We start from the raw sequence: 16,671 nt of genomic DNA on the forward strand, positions 1-16,671 counted from the left end.
TCCAAGGGACTCTCAAGAGTTTTCTCCAGCCCCACAGTTCAAAAGCATCAATTCTTTGGTGCTCAGCCTTCTTTATGGTCCAACTCTCACATTCATACATGACTACTGGAAAAACCACAGATTTGATTATGTGGACCTTTGTTGGTGAAGTGCTATCTCTGCTTTTAAATACACTGTCTAGGTTTGTCATAGCTTTTCTTTCAAGGAGCAAGCATCTTTTAATTTCATGGCTGTAGTCACCATCTGTAGTGATTTTGAAGCCCAAGAAAATTAAATCTGCCACTGTTTCCATTTCCCCCCTCATCCATTTGCCATGAAGTGATGGGACTAGATACCATGATCTTAGTTTTTTGAGTGTTGAGTTTTAATCCAGTTTTTTCACTCTCCTCTTTCACCTTCATCAAGAGGCTCTTTAGTTCCTCTTTACTTTCTGCCATTAGGGAGGTATTATCTGCATATCTGATGTTGTTGATATTTCTCCCTGCCATCTTGATTCCAGCTTGTGCTTTATCCAGTCTGGCATTTTGCATGATGTACTCTGCATAGAAATTAAATAAGCAAGGTGACAATATACATCCTTGATGTACTCATTTCCCAATTTGGAACCAGTCCATTGTTCCATATGTGGTTCTAACTGTAGATTCTTGACCTGCATAGAGGTTTCTCAGGAGGCAGTTAAGGTGGTCTGGTATTCCCATCTTTTGAAGAATTCTCCAGTTTGTTGTGATCCACACAGTCAAAAGCTTTAGTGTAGTCAATGAAGCAGAAGTAGATGTTTTTCTGGAATTTTTAGTCCTGGGAACAGAAAAATCATTTTTCATTGCAAGGACTTCATCTCATTTATTTCTATATCACCTGTGCCTTGGCTCAATCCTGAAATGCAGAAGATACTTAATGCTTTGAAGGAATGAATAAATGAGTGAATGAAACAGCTCCATGGTGTAAATACTGTTTCTCTTTGTATAGGAGAGAAAATTGAATCTCAGAGGCTGCCCAGCTAGGAAGCAGAAAAATTGGGGTGCAATCCCTGTCACCCTGGTTCCCAGAGCAGTGATCTTTCCACTGCATCAAGACAGTTGTGACAAACAAGTGCAGGTTTCATTTCATTTTCCTTCCAACTAATAGTTCTTAAGTGCTTCCTGCATGCCAGGCATTGATACCGGATGAATCAAGATTGGATGAAGCTATTAAAGTTCTCTTGAGAGCTCATATGGTTAGCCACAAGATTTGGACTCACAAACACACACAAAAGCCTTTTTCCTAGGACCCTGACTTGAATAAATTCTTGATCAACTAAAGCATTGATCTCCAAATAAAGATTTCTGGGGCCTTCCCTTGGAAATTCTAATTCATTCATCAGCAGGTGATGCCTGGGAATCAATATTTTAACCACTGCTTTGGCCTGATGTGTTATATAGACAGTCTTGGGAAAGATCCAACAGGAAGGTTCCACACAGAAGCCTCATGAAGACAGAGAGTAAGTCTGTCTTCATTTTTTTGTTTGCAAACATTTACTGAGCATTTGTTATGTCACAGCCACTATCTAAATCTTAGGGATATAGTAATGAACAAAAATAGGTAGGAAAAAAGTGGAAACAGTAACAGATTTTATTTTCTTGGGCTCCAAAATCACTGCGGATGGTGAGTGCAGCCATGAAATTAAATGATGCTTGCTCCTTGGAAGAAAAGCTATGACAAACCTAGACAGCATATTTAAAAGCAGAGACAACACTCTGCTGACAAAGGTCCACATAGTCTAGGCTATGGTTTTTCCAGTAGTCACATATGGATGTGAGAGTTGAACCACAAAGCAGGCTGAGCATCGAATTGATGTTTTTGAACTGTGGTGCTGGAGAAGACTCTTGAGAGTCCCTTGGACTGCAAGGAGATCAAACCAGTCAATCCAAAAGGAAATCAACCTTGAATATTCATTGGAAGGACTGATGCTGAAGCTCCAATACTTTGGCCACCTAATGCAAAGAGCTGACTCATTAGAAAAGACCCTTTGACAGAAAACAACAAAATTCTGTAAAGCAATTATCCTTCAATTAAAAGATAAATAAATAAATTTGTTTTTAAAAAAGAAAGGATCCTGATGCTGGGAAAGATAAAGGGCAAGAGGAGAAGGGGATGACAGAGGATGAGATGGTTGGATGGCATCACTGAACTCAATGGACATGAGTTTGTGCAAACTCTGGGAGATGGCGATGGACAGAGAAGCCTGGCGTGTTGCAGTTCATGGGGTCACAAGGAGTGAGACACGACTTAGTGACTGAACAACAGCAACAGCAATGAACAAAACAAAGTTCTGTTCTCATCCGTTTTGTGAGGAAGGGGGAGAAACTAAGTGGGAGATGATGAGCAAGCAAGGAAATGAATGGACAGTGTACCCTCTGGTTGCGGTGCTGAGCGCCCTGGAGAAAGCAGAACAGAGGGGTGGGATGCGCAGGGACTGAGAAGGAGTCCTCCAGCCCCCTGAGAAGGTGACGTTTTTGCTGATACCTTAGTGACAAAAGAAGCCAACTGAATGGAGCTCCAGAACCAAGGCAGAGGGAACTGGACATGGCAAAGTCTTTAGAGAGGGGCAGGTTTGGCATGTGTGGCTGGCAGGGTGGAAGCAATGGGAGAAGAGCTGAAGATGTGGTTAGACAGTGAGAGCAAGATGGACACGTATCATTTAAGCAGGAGATCTAGATTTTCTTCCAAAAGGTTTTGAGAGGGAGTGACCTGATGGGACTGATTTAATTGATTTGCTCTGGCTGCTGGATAAAGGCAAGAGTCTAGGGGTCCAGAGTTATAGCAGGGGACCAAGTAGGGACTGTTGGGAATGCAAGCTAGAGATGATGGCAGCTCAGGCCTGGGTAGGAACATGCAGATGGAGAGAGATGGACAAACTAGAAACACAGCTAGGAGGCTTTGCTGGTGGGGCTGAATATTGGATGCATGGGGAGGGTAACGAGGGCAGGGAGGATCAAGGATGGCTCCTGGACTTGAGTAACTGGGTAGATGATGAACCACTTACTGAAATGGGAAAACTGAGAGAGTGTGCTAGGTTGAAAAATGTCTCCCCCAAATTCATGTTAACTGACAAAGGCTTTATTCTTGTTGAGTTTTAGACAGGTTTCTCTCAGCCCTCTGCAACTAGGACTCAAGTTTGATCTGTAAAAAATGGCAGACTCAGCACAATGGTTTGTCTACTCCCCACGCCCTATACCAACGGCCTCGAAGAAACACTATTAAAGGTTCTAACAGCTCAAGGCCGCATCCCTAGGTGACCCTAGTGCCCCCTTATAAAGTATCTGCCTGAGCTAGTACAATGCTGCCAGGAGAATCTCTGTTCCTAGTCAAGACCTGGTAAGAGATAGGCCCCTCTAGGGACTTCCCTGGAGCGCGGCAGTAATTAAGGCTACACACTTGTACTGCAGGGGGCAAGGTTTTGTTCCTGCTCAAGGACTAAGATCCCACATGCCTTGGCCAAAAGAGAGAAAATAAAAACAAACCAAGATAGAGTCCCTAAACAACCCCTTTCCAAAGCAGCTACTTTAGAAATTTGAAGTCATACATCTTTTTTCTCTGAACACAGCTCTTCAACCACCCAAATCTGACTTCTCAAGGACCTAAGAGCTGTCTCTTCAAAATGCAAACATTCAGAAAAATAACTCCCTCCCAGCCCAGTGCACACTTTATTCTAACTTGCACTGCTACTGCCTGTCATAAAGATAAAGAGGTTTGGGGACTTCCCTGGTGATACAGTGGCTAAGACTTCCAATGAAGTCTTCCAGTGCAGCGGGTGTGTGATCCCTGGTGGGGGAGCTCAGATCCCACCTGCTTCACTGCTGCCAAAAAAACAAAAGATAAAACAGAAGCAATACTGTAAAAAATTCAATAAAGACTTGAAAAATGGTCCACATGAAAAAAATCTAAAGTAAAATATGCATTAAAAAGAGAGAGAGAGGTTTGCTTCTCCTTCAGAGAAGTACCGGTCAGCAAGACTACTTACCTCATCACGCATCAAAGTTGAGTTCGTGGGCAATTTTCCCCACTGCAGTGATTAGCACTGAACAAGGTCTACACTTCCCACTCTAACCTGTGTCTGGCTTTATGTCTGACAACACCCAGAACCTGTGAATGTCTGGGAAAGGGAGTCTTTGCAGGTGTCATCATGTTAAGATGATGTCATGCTGAATTAGAGTGGACCCTAATCCAATGACAGCTGTCCTGATAAGAAGAGGAACTAGAGATACAGAGACAGGCACGAGGAAAATTCCATGTGATGATAGAGGCAGAGAGTGGAGCCATCACAGAAGCTGGGCAAGAGACATGGAGCCAGTTCTCCTTCTGAACCTCAAGGAAGTTGTTCCTCATGATAGTTTGACTCTAAACTTCTAGCCTCCAGAGCTGAGAGAGCGAAAGCTTTGGCTTAACCCCCAAGATGATAGCTTACACTTTGTCTTGGGATCCCAGACAAGCCCCCAAGATGATAGATGAAAGCTTACAGTGTTCCACCAGATTTGTGGTCTCCAAAGAGAAGATTTAATTTCTGGATCAAAGACAGTCTCAGGCACTCAGAGTTTTGTGTAGCAGAAGTTTTGTTAAAGTGATAGTAACAGTAAAAGCTTCTGACATAGACATCAGAAGGGTAGAAAGATTACCTGTCTTGCTAGTTTAAACAGGGCATTATATACCTTTTTGCTAGCTGCTGAGAATAGAAAAAACAAAACAAAACCTTAAGGCTGTGAAAATTTTGTCTAGACCCTTTCCCATAACATATATCTTGGAACGACATCAGCACAAGATTAGCCAGAAGGAATGGGTTAACCCAGAGCTCAAGGCTATGGAAGTTTTACCCCAGACCTTCTCCCATAACATACTTTCTGAGCTCAAAAAAAGACATGTCCTTGAACAAGAGATACTGCTGCCTTTGAGCTCCCCCCCACCCCCCACAACTGCCCGGAGGTGGAGCCCTACCAGTTTAAGACAAAAGAATATGGAAAAGAAACAATGTTTACCTCCTCCTTAAAGGGGCCTTAGGCTTGGATTCCTTATCAACCTGCCTAAATTACCTCTCTCAAGAGAATACATTTCTGTTGCTTTAAGCTATTACCAAACCAAACTCCGATCCACTCACCAGGCACAGGAAAGCCAATGTAATAATACCAGGTGGTGGTGAAGGAAACAGCAGCATTAACTGCAGGATTCCAAGCAAGGAGTCCATACAGCTAATGCTCAAAACATCAGATGGGTTTCAGGAAAGTATTTTTAAAGGCCAGGTGAGAGAGGGGAGTCGCAGGGTGTATGGTCGGTGGTGAAGTATGGGACTGTGTCACAGGGGTTACAGTACCAGTCCTTACGCCCCAGCAGGTCTGGGGGCCACAGGCTCACGATCATCACATAGTGAATGTCTTCCATTTGATGATGGCTTTAACCTCTGTAAAACAACTCAGGAGTGTGCATCAGCTCTCATCTGGGTACTTCAGAGAGGAGCTGAAGCAGAGGATATGGGGAGGGGTGTGTCCTAGGGAGGCCCCAGAGGGTCCTGCTTTGTTGCAAAGCCAACCGGCTTCTGGTACTTTGTTATAACAGCACTAGGAAACGAATACTGGCAGAAACAGGTTTTGTTAGCACGCTGTATATCCACAGCACCCAGCACAGTGCCAGATAGTTGCTGTTGTTCAGTCACTAAGTCCTGTCTGACTCTGTGTGACCCCATGGACTGCAGCACACCAGGCTTCCCTGTCCTTCACCATCTCCCAGAGTTTGCTCAAACTCATGTCTCTTGAGGTCAGTGGTGCCATCTAGTCATCTCATCCTATGTCACCCCCTTCTCCTCCTGCCCTCAATCTTTCTCAGCATCAGGGTCTTTTCCAATGAGTCAGTTCTTTACATCAGGTGGCCAAAGTATTGAAGCTCTCAGCATCAGTCCTTCCAATGAATATTCAGGGTTGATTTCCTATAGGATTAACTGGTTTGATCTCCTTGCTGTCCGAGAGACTCTCAAGAGTCTTCTCCAGCCCCACAGTTTCAAAGTATCAGTTCTTTGGTGCTCAGCCTTCTTTATGGTCCAACTCTCACATCTGTACATGACTACTGGAAAAACCACAGCTTTGACTATATGGACCTTTGTCAGCAAAGTGATATCTCTGCTTTTTAATACTCTGTACAGTACAAATAGAGAATAAATATTTGTTGAATGAATTAGTGACTTACTCCACATCCTGGATTGAAGTGAACACAGTATCCTCCTGGCTTGGAAAAACACTTGTTGGCAGTATTTGTAGAAACTCAGAATATTTCTTCTGATAAACACAGAGTGGGCAAATAGCATTCTACTGGGCATTTGATGAGCATTCCCTCTGTCTGCCCATTGAGTGTGCAAGGTGGGCATGGTTGTTGCCAGTTTTTGCGGTGAGTTCCTGAGACTCAGGGTGAGACTCGTTTCCTGGCCCCTATAACGGGGGGCCCTGCACCCGCAACCCCAGTGTGTGCCACACTGAAGCCCGTCCCTCACTCCACACGGCTATCAGTGCAGAAATGAGCTGGTTCCTGATTTAACTGGTGTCTGAGAGAAGCTTTGTCTGCTGTGACGCAGGCCCAGGCACTGACCCTGAAGTTGAACTTGGCTCAGGAGAGAGAGTGCAGGGTGGATCCTCATCTCAGCGGTCACTGAGAGCTCTGTCTGGCTCAGGGGAGTCTCAGTCTCCTGGCAGCACACCTCCTTTGGTTCTTCAGAGCGGCTCTCAGACTGTGATTGCACATGGATCACCTGGGGTTCTGCTAAACTGAAGATTCTGACTCCACGGGACCCTTGTGAGGCCAAGTTTCTGATTTCTAACAGGCTCCCAGGTGATGTGGATGCTGCTGGCCTGTCTGCTGCACTGTATAGAGAGTGGTAGAGGTGGGAGTGGGGTGGGGTGGGCAGAGAGGAGCGAAATGGAGGCGCTGAGGTCTGGGGAGCTGTGGGGTGGCGTCTTTGCAGGGAAAGTGGCTCAACTTCACTCCTCTCTTTCTCTTCTAGGCTTGTAAATTGTTGTTAGAAGCCTCTCTTCATCTCTCTTCCACTCCACCCATCAATAGTATAGAGAGAGATAGCTGAGCATCAGGACATCTGCATTCTTGTCCTGCCGTGGACCCCAGGGAGCTGGCAGGCAAGCTTCCTCCCTCTTCCTTCAGCCCTGTGGCTCTAACTCCAGGAGCCTGCGTGGGGTGGGGACCAGAGTGCAGTGAGTCTGCCGCTGCTCACCAACAAGCCCATCACTTAGAGGGGTGGGGAGAGCTGAGGAGAGGCCCTTCCTACTTCCTAGCACTTGTGTGCAGCCTGCAGGGCACAGGAGTTAATGAAGACAGAGGATGGCCTCCTCCAAATGGACCTCTCAAGCTCTGTGGACAGGGGGGAGGGAGAAGCTGGACTTCCCAGCAAGACCAAGAGTCCACCAGCTGCACCACCTTTGACCCCATTCATTGTCAACATGTTCTATGCAGGGCGTCAGAGTCAGAGAGAGAATATCTGCGAATGGGAAGTTACCTTCAAGTTAATTTGTAAGTTCCAAGCAAGATCCTAAAGGAATTACTTTGTGGGGAGCAGAGTGGTAGTGAACTTGATAAATCCATTCTGAATATCACTGGTAAATGAGAGGAGATGGTCAAATAAATACGGAAAAAAATAAAAGACCATTGTGTGGGGCTATGATACTTATAAAAGATATACCAATGTAATATAATAGAAAGCCCAGAAGTCCCACACATGCTTTAGATATTCAGAATATGACAAACATGGCATTTCAAAATGGGTTGGCAATGGATAAATACGGCTGAGAAAATTAAGGATTTGATTTTTCCTTGAACCACATACTCCCATAAATTCCAAATGGGATAAAGAGTTAAATGTAACAGTGATACCAAAAAGATAATGGAATAGAGGAAAATATTTATATAAGGTCAATGCAGAGGAGACCACTCTAAGTTTCACACTGAAAGCAGAAACCCTAAAGGAAAGATGGAAAAATGTGACAGCAAAAGTTCTTACATGTTAAAAATCTCACAAACAAAATTAATAAGCAAGTAATAAATTGGGGAATTCAATATATACCTGATGAAGGGTTAATATTATTACAAATTAATAGGGAAAAGACATCAGCCCAACAGAAATGGGCACCAAGCATAACAGACATGTGATTTAAAAGTAAGTACGAATGGGGACTTCCCTGGTGGTCTAGTGGTTAAGACTGTGCTTCCACTGCAGGGGGCACAGTTCCATCCAGGAACTGGGATCCCACAGGCCACGTGGCACGGCCAAAAAGACCAACCGCAAATGACCAGGAACCATGTGAAACCATTTGCAATGATAACAGTAATAAAACAAATGCTACTAAAACCATGAGGTACCTCTTTCTGCCAGCTGAATGGGCATAGATCAGGAGATATTTTGAAAAATGACAGACAGGGGAGAGTTTGAACAAACAGACTCTCACTTACTGCTGCTGGGGCTGTATATTGGTACAACTGCTCCACAGGGCGAAAGCTCTTAAAGCTTTCCATCTGTTTGCGCCAGAAATTCCATTTCTAGAAATTGATCCTAAAGAAATAATTATATGCACGAAATGAATGCAGTAATGTGCATGCATCACAGTGGCACTCACTCATGGAAAATAGAAACTGCTTAAATATGCATCCACGAGTCTGAACTCTTCTCCTCCAGCTCACTCCAACAGTCACCCAAGGCCTCCAACCCAACGGTCTACATTTCCCCTGAAGAACAAGCATTTCCCACCCTTTCTCTGGGTTGAGCCTCACAGCGCCCCCTCGTGGCTTACAAGGCAGGACTGGATTTAGCTCCATGCTGGGAAAGACTGAGGGCAGGAGGAGAAGGGGACGACAGAGGATGAGATGGTTGGATGGCATCCCCGACTCAATGGACATGGGTTTGGGTAGACTCCGGCAGTTGGTGATGGACAGGGAGGCCTGGCGTGCTGCAGTTTATGGGGTCACAAAGAATAGGACACGACTGCGCGACTGAACTGAACTGAACCAGGTGGTGGGGCTTCCCAGGTGGCTTAGTGGTAAAGAATCCACCTACCAATGCAGGAGACGCGAGAGCCATGGGTTTGATCCCTGGGTCAGGAAGATCCCCTGGAGGAAGAAATGGCAACCAGATCCAGTATTCTTGCCTTGAAAATCCCATGGACAAAGGAGCCTGGCGGGCTATGGTCCAAAGGCTCGTGAAGAGTCAGACACGATTGAGCATGCACGCATCCAGGCAGAGCTGGACGTGCAGGGGGACTGGGTAGCTGCCGAGGATTTAACTAGGGCTTTGATTCTTAGTTCTGGTGTCCAGAAGGAATAGAAAGCATTTTCTGTCTCCCTCAGTTCAGTTCAGTTCAGTCGCTCAGTCGTGTCCGACTCTTTGCGACCCCATGAATCGAAGCACACCAGGCCTCCCTGTCCATCACCAACTCCTGGAGTTCACACAGACTCACGTCCATCAAGTCAGTGATGCCATCCAGCCATCTCATCCTCTGTCGTCCCCTTCTCCTCCTGCCCCCAATCCCTCCCAGCATCAGAGTCTTTTCCAATGAGTCAATTCTTCACATGAGGTGACCAAAGTACTGGAGTTTCAGCTTTAGCATCATTCCTTCCAAAGAAATCCCAGGGCTGATCTCCTTCAGAATGGACTGGTTGGATCTCCTTGCAGTCCAGGGGACTCTCAAGAGTCTTCTCCAACACCACAGTTCAAAAGCATCAATTCTTCGGCGCTCAGCTTTCTTCACAGTCCAACTCTCACATCCATACATGACCACAGGAAAAACCATAGCCTTGACTAGATGGACCTTTGTTGTCAAAGTAATGTCTCTGCTTTTTAATATGCTTTTGAATATGTTATCTAGGTTGGTCATAACTTTCCTTCCAAGGAGTAAGCGTCTTTTAATTTCTGTCTCCCTAGGGATCTGCTTTTATTTCTAAGACCTGCTTTGGCTTCTTACTGCTCTTAGGCCCTCAAAGACCCATGTGGTCTGCTCCACCCCTCAGGTCCCACATCACCCAGGAAGCCTCTTGGCAGGTCCAGCCACACAAGTCTACTTTCAGTTTTTCCAACTCATCATGCCATCTGCAGATGCTGTTCCCTTTGCTGCAAACACTCCTCCCTTCCTCTCCTACCTGACTTCAAGGTCCCACTTCAGAAGCCCTTTCCTATTTCCATAGCTCCTCTATGATATGGGGCTTCCCTGGTGGCTCAGGCGGTAAAGAACCTGCCTGCAGTGCAGGAGACATGGGTTCAATCCCTGGGTCGGGAAGATTCCCTGGAGAAGGGAATGGCAACCCACTCCAGAATTCTTGCTTGGAGAATTCCACGGACAGAGGAGCCTAGCGGACTATACAGTCCATGGGGTTGCAAGGAGTCAGACACAACTGAGCGACTGACACTTTCACTTTTTCTATGATGTGTATTATAGTTGCATTTTTATATTGATTTATGTAACTGTGCCCCTCCACCAAGACTTTCAGTGATGTGTAGCAGGATTATGGCAGTTGTAACCCCAGGATTCACACAGTACTTAACACATAGTAGGGCCTCAACATGGCCAACCAGGGCTCTGGGAAATTATCTTTTATTATTTCTCTGATAACCCCTACCCCTTTGTTTTTTCTGTATTCTTATCAGAATGCCAACCAGTTGGATGTTGGACTTCTTGAACTATTTCTCTAAGTATTTTCTCTTGTATATTTTTATTTCTGACATTTTGTTCCACATTCTGGAGGTTTCACTAACTTTGTTTTCCAGAGCACTTCTTAAAAGCTTTTTTATACTTAACTTGCTTTTCACTTTCAATTTTTTTTAATATTTGTATGCCTGTGTTCATAACAGCATTGTTCACAATAGCCATAAGGTAGTGAAGTTGCTCAGTCGTGTCCAACTCTTTGCGACCCCATGGACTGTAGCCTACCAGCCTCCTCAGTCCATGAAATTTTCCAGGCAAGAGTGCTGGAGGGGGTTGCCATTTCCTTCTCCATGAGATCTTCCCGACCCAGGGATCAAACCTGGGTCTCCTGCATTGCAGGCAGACGCTTTACCACCTGAGCCACCAGGGAAGCCCAGCCATAATGTAGAAACAACCCAAATGCCCATTAATGTGTGTGCATCCAATGGAATAATTTTCAGCCTTAGAAAGGAAGGAAATTCCGACAGTCTCATTGATAAAGCCTAAGGACATTATGCTAAGTGAAATAAGCCATTCACAAAATGGCTTAATACTGTATGATTTCACTTATATGAGGTACCTAGTCAAATTCATAGACTCAGAAAGTAGAATGGGAGGTGCCAGGCCCTGGGGGCAGGGAGGAGTGGGTACTTAGTGTTTGATGGGCACAAAGTTCCGTTTTACAAGACAAAAAAAACTTCTGGGGATGGATAGTGGCTATGGATGTGTAACAGTGTGAAAGTACTTAATGCCACTGGACCGTGCGCTTAGAAATGGATACAACAGTAAATTTTATATTGTGTGTATTTCACCACAGTTTTTATTTCTTTTTCTCTAGTTCTTTTTTTCTTAACATCTTGTCTTTTTATTTAAGATACAGTATATTCTTGAACACTTCTTAGGGTACTCATTTCCTTCCTTTATTTCTTTTTTTATTGAAATACACCAGACTTACAGGGTCATGTTAGTTTCAGATATACAGTGATTGGGTTGTATAAATGCATATATTTTTCCAGATGCTTTTCTATTATAGGTTATTAAAATATATTGAATATATCAATAGTTGCCTGTGCTATACAGTAGGTCCTTGTTTATCTATTTCATATACAATAGTGTGTATCTGTTAATCCTTGTTATCTATTTCATATACAGTAGTGTGTATCTGTTAATCCTTGTTGTGTTTCTACTTCATATACAGTAGCGTTTATCTCGGAGAAGGCAATGGCACCCCACTCCAGTACTCTTGCCTGGAAAATCCCATGGGCGGAGGAGCCTGGTAGGCTGCAGTCCATGGGGTCACAAAGAGTTGGACACGACTGAGCGACTTCACTTTCACTTTTCCCTTTCATGCATTGGAGAAGGAAATGGCAACCCACTCCAGTGTTCTTGCCTAGAGAATCCCAGGGACGGCAGAGCCTGGTGGGCTGCCGTCTATGGGGTTGCACAGAGTCGGACATTGGTATCATTATTTATTTATTTTTGGCTGCGCTGAGCCTTCCTTCTTGAGCGAGGGCTTCCTCTGGTTGCGGAGAGCAGGGGCTACCCTCCAGCTGTGGTGCACGGGCTTCTCACTGTGGCGGCTTCTCTTGCTGAGGAGCGCAGGCCCCACAGCACGTGAGCTCAGTAGTTGCGAATCATGGTCTCTACAGCGCAGGCTCAGTAGCTGTGGTGTACGGGTTTAGTTGACCTGTGGCCGGCATGTGAAATCTTCCCAGACCAGGGATCGATCCTGGGTCCGTCGGCAGGTGGATTCTTCACCACTGGACCGCTAGGAAAGTCCCTATATCATTGTTTAGATTCTGCATTCAAGTAATATCTTATGATATTTGTCTTTATCTTATTTACTTCAACGAGTATGATAATCACTAGGTCCATCCATGTTGCTGCAAATGGCATTATTTTTATTTTTTATGGCTGAGTAATATCATCTATCTATCTATCTATCTATATCACACATCTTCTTTGTCCGTTCATCTGTTGATGAGCATTTAGCTTGGCTCCATGTCTTGGCTATTGTAAATACCACTGCTGTGAACATTGGGTACATGTATCTTTCTGAGTTAGTTTTCATCTTTTCCAGATAATACACCCAGGAGTGGGATTACCGGATCATATGGTAATTCTACTTTTAGTTTTTTAAGGAACCTCCATACTATTCTCCATAGTGCCTGCACCAGTTTACATTCCTATCCTCAGTGTATGATGGTTCCCTTTTCTCTACCCTCTTTCTTTTTAAAGTTGTCTTTTATTCTCTGAATTTTCTCTGAGGATTTCCTTTGCTCTTCATGTTGATAAGATCAGATCAGATCAGATCAGTCGCTCAGTCGTGTCCGACTCTTTGAGACCCCATGAATCGCAGCACGCCAGGCCTCCCTGTCCATCACCAACTCCCAGAGTTCACTGAGACTCACGTCCATCGAGTCAGTGATGCCACCCAGCCATCTCATCCTCTGTCGTCCCCTTCTCTTGCCCCTAATCCCTCTCAGCATCAGAGTCTTTTCCAATGAGTCAACTCTTCGCATGAGGTGGCCAAAGTACTGGAGTTTCAGCTTTAGCATCATTCCTTCCAAAAAAATCCCAGGACTGATCTCCTTCAGAATGGACTGGTTGGGTCTCCTTGCAATCCAAGGGACTCTCAAGAGTCTTCTCCAACACCACAGTTCAAAAGCATCAATTCTCCAGCACTCAGCCTTCTTCACAGTCCAACTCTCACATCCATACATGACCACGGGAAAAACCATAGCCTTGACTAGATGGACCTTTGTTGGCAAAGTAATGTCTCTGCTTTTGAATATGCTATCTAGGTTGGTCATAACTTTCCTTCCAAGGAGTAAGCATCTTTTAATTTCATGGCTGCAGTCACCATCTGCAGTGATTTTGGAGCCCAGAAAAACAAAGTCTGACACTGTTTCCACTGTTTCCCCATCTATTTCCCATGAAGTGATGGGACCGGATGCCATGATCTTTGTTTTCTGAATGTTGAGCTTTAAGCCAACTTTTTCACTCTCCTCTTTCACTTTCATCAAGAGGCTGTTTAGTTCCTTTTCACTTTCTGCCATAAGGGTGGTGTCATCTGCATATCTGAGGTTATTCTCCCGGCAATCTTGATTCCAGCTTGTGTTTCTTCCAGTCCAGCATTTCTCATGATGTACTCTGCATATAAGTTAAATAAGCAGGGTGACAATATACAGCCTTGTTGATAGCGCTTGTCAAAATGTGTGGGGCTCCCTGGCATCTTTTCATATTTAAGTAGGCTGACCTGGGGAAATGTGCACATGGGCAGAGCTCAGAGTGAACAGATGGGGAGCCATTAAGCTCTGGAACAAGGGGACTCACTCAGGAGTACTGACGACCATGCTAGCAGCACGCACTCTCACCAGGCTGCTCGTACAATTGTCTTTAGAGGAGAAACTGATTTTCCCCAGTTAGGTAGGTGCCTGCCTGCTTTCATGACTTGGCAGAAAGAGCCTGGAGTACTCGCACGTGTAGCTTCACTGGCCCTGCCTGTTCCAGCCCCACTTCTCACTCTGCCTTCCGTGATACCTGCCCTCATGTCTGCAGGTGCCCTGAGATTTCGCTGGCAAGTGGGTGAGCCCCCTGGCTCCAGCCCCTTCGTATATTTTCTGGGCTTTTGCTCCCTCCTCCAAAGGTCTCTTCCTCCTTTCCATCTTCCAGAACCCCCTTCTGTCGTCTTTGCTGTGCTACTCTAGACCTTTCGCTCACTGATCCATCGCTTGAATGAAGCAGAGGATACGAAAGTGCCCTCTTAGTTCCTGTCTTGAACTGGACTCTGCTTGTCCTGAGGCCCAACCACTTGCCTAATCATCACAGGGATGGAATCAATGACAGCCTTGGCTTTGAGCCCTTGAATACCCGATCTCCAGGCTACTCTGTGAGACACTCTGCACACCCCGGCACCATGCGCGTGCGCGTGCGCGCGCACACACACACACACACACACACACACACACAGATGCCCAGCTGTTCCGGGGTTCTTTATACCTGGGTGAGGTCCCGGCCTCCCTGTTCTGCTCCTCACCTGGGACTCCCCCTGTGGAGCTCCTTGCCTCTCTCCCTTCCACTGCCACATCCGCTGCCCTAACTCAGCCTCACTGTCCTGCCAGCTCATCATGGAACTGCCGCCTCCAGCCTCCCCTCCCCAGCACATATGGCCATAGCCAGAGCCACCTTCCAAATTCCGAGATCTGAGCATGGCACTTCCCCGCTTGATCTCTAGAGCCAGCAGGATCAAAACCGGGATCCTTAGTATGACATTCAAGTCTTCTTTTTGAGCTGGACTGTGTCTCCAGTCACATATATCTATAGTTTCTTGGTGAGTCACGCTCCACTGGATGCATCCCAGCCTTGGTCCATGCTGGTCCCTCTTCCAGGAACACCCCTTCACCCGTCTGTTCCTAGATGGTTCAAATCCATCTGCTGGGGGAGGGACCTTTATGCCCCATCTTGGTGCTTCCTTCCATATGGAAGGACATACGTTACTGTAATAGTCCTGGACTGCTATCGCCTTACTACCCACAGCCCCTTGGGCGCTCCAGGGTCACCTTGTCCAGAAAGCCTTGGTGACTGCCAGGCTAGGTTCAGTTTTTCCCCTCCATGTACAATGTCCTGTACATTCAGCTCCCTCCCAGCTAAGTAGCTCATCCCTTGCCATTCGGTTCGGAGGCAGCAGTGTCTGTTCCCAGGTGGCTGGCAAGTCCTAAATCCTCTTGGCATTCTCCCTTCCTGCCCACCCACGCAAGGCCAAGGAAGGCTGGTCAGCAGGGCTCCCTCCTACCAGCTTCCTCGCTCAGATGGGACTTTGTCCCCAAGGCTCTGGATGCCTGGAGTCACATCACCAGAGGAAGGCTTCCCAATCTCCCGTGTCCCAGAACACATCTGAATTGTTCTGCGTGAGCCCTGAACTTCTGTTTGTTCCTCCTTCAAGCCCATATCTTCTTCAGAGAAAGGTCTTTGTGATCTCCGCAACCACACACATGCCTTGTAAAGAGATGTAGAGCACTCATTTGTGTGGAAACATAAAAACAAAACACCCTGAAAGAACACACACCAGGTTCATAGGGAACAGATCCGCCTGTATTGTGGTGATCTGTGTCTGAAATAGATCTGCCACAGAGTGAGAGATTAAAAACAAATGAAACCCCGTGCCAAGTGCCGCTGAGGCAGCAGCCCCCTCGGCTGTAGTGGAGACCCTCTCCCGGGAAATGGATAAGGCAAGAGGTCTGCTTGGAGCTGGCCGGGGATGGAGAGAGGAGGAAGAGAGGCTTGGGGCTGTCTCCACCCACACCCCGGAAGTGATGCACAAACCAACCACTGCAGAAGCGCTCCGGAGGGCATGCTTAGAGGATCACAGTGAGTAAGGCCCCCCCACTGAAAAAACAATTTGGAACTCTGCACACCATACATCTCGTGGATATTTTCAACATACATTGGCTTATTATTAATGACTGATCTAACGCATCGTATAGCAAAGAAACTTGTTTATTTTGAATAACTTGGCATTTCCCAGATGTCTTTGGCCACAGAATGCTTTCAGGGGGAACACTTGCTAAGATCCTCTGAATATATTTGCTGTTGTCTTCTTGAGTTTTTTTTCCTCCAAGCTTGCTTTGTGGTCCTGCAGCATCAGCATCACTTGGGAGCTCATTAGAAATGCAGATGTGGGACTTCCCTGGTGGTCCAGTAGTTAAGAATCCACTTTGCAACGCAGGGGATGTGGGTTCAATCCCTGGTTGGGGCACCAAGAACCCACATGCTGTGGAGCTACCAAGCCCGCGCACCAGGACTACTGAGTCCGTGTGCTACAGTGAAGACCCGATCCAGTCATATAAATGAATGAATGAATAAGTGAAATACAGAAGCCTAGGCCCCATCCTAGATTCAGAATGTGAGAGAGAAGGCCTAGGAATCTGAGTGTTTATAAGCTCTCCAGGTGACTGTTATGCATGTGGAAGTTTAA

This window comes from Bos indicus x Bos taurus, chromosome 21, assembly GCF_003369695.1.
Source record: "Bos indicus x Bos taurus breed Angus x Brahman F1 hybrid chromosome 21, Bos_hybrid_MaternalHap_v2.0, whole genome shotgun sequence".
Taxonomy (NCBI): Eukaryota; Metazoa; Chordata; class Mammalia; order Artiodactyla; family Bovidae; genus Bos; species Bos indicus x Bos taurus.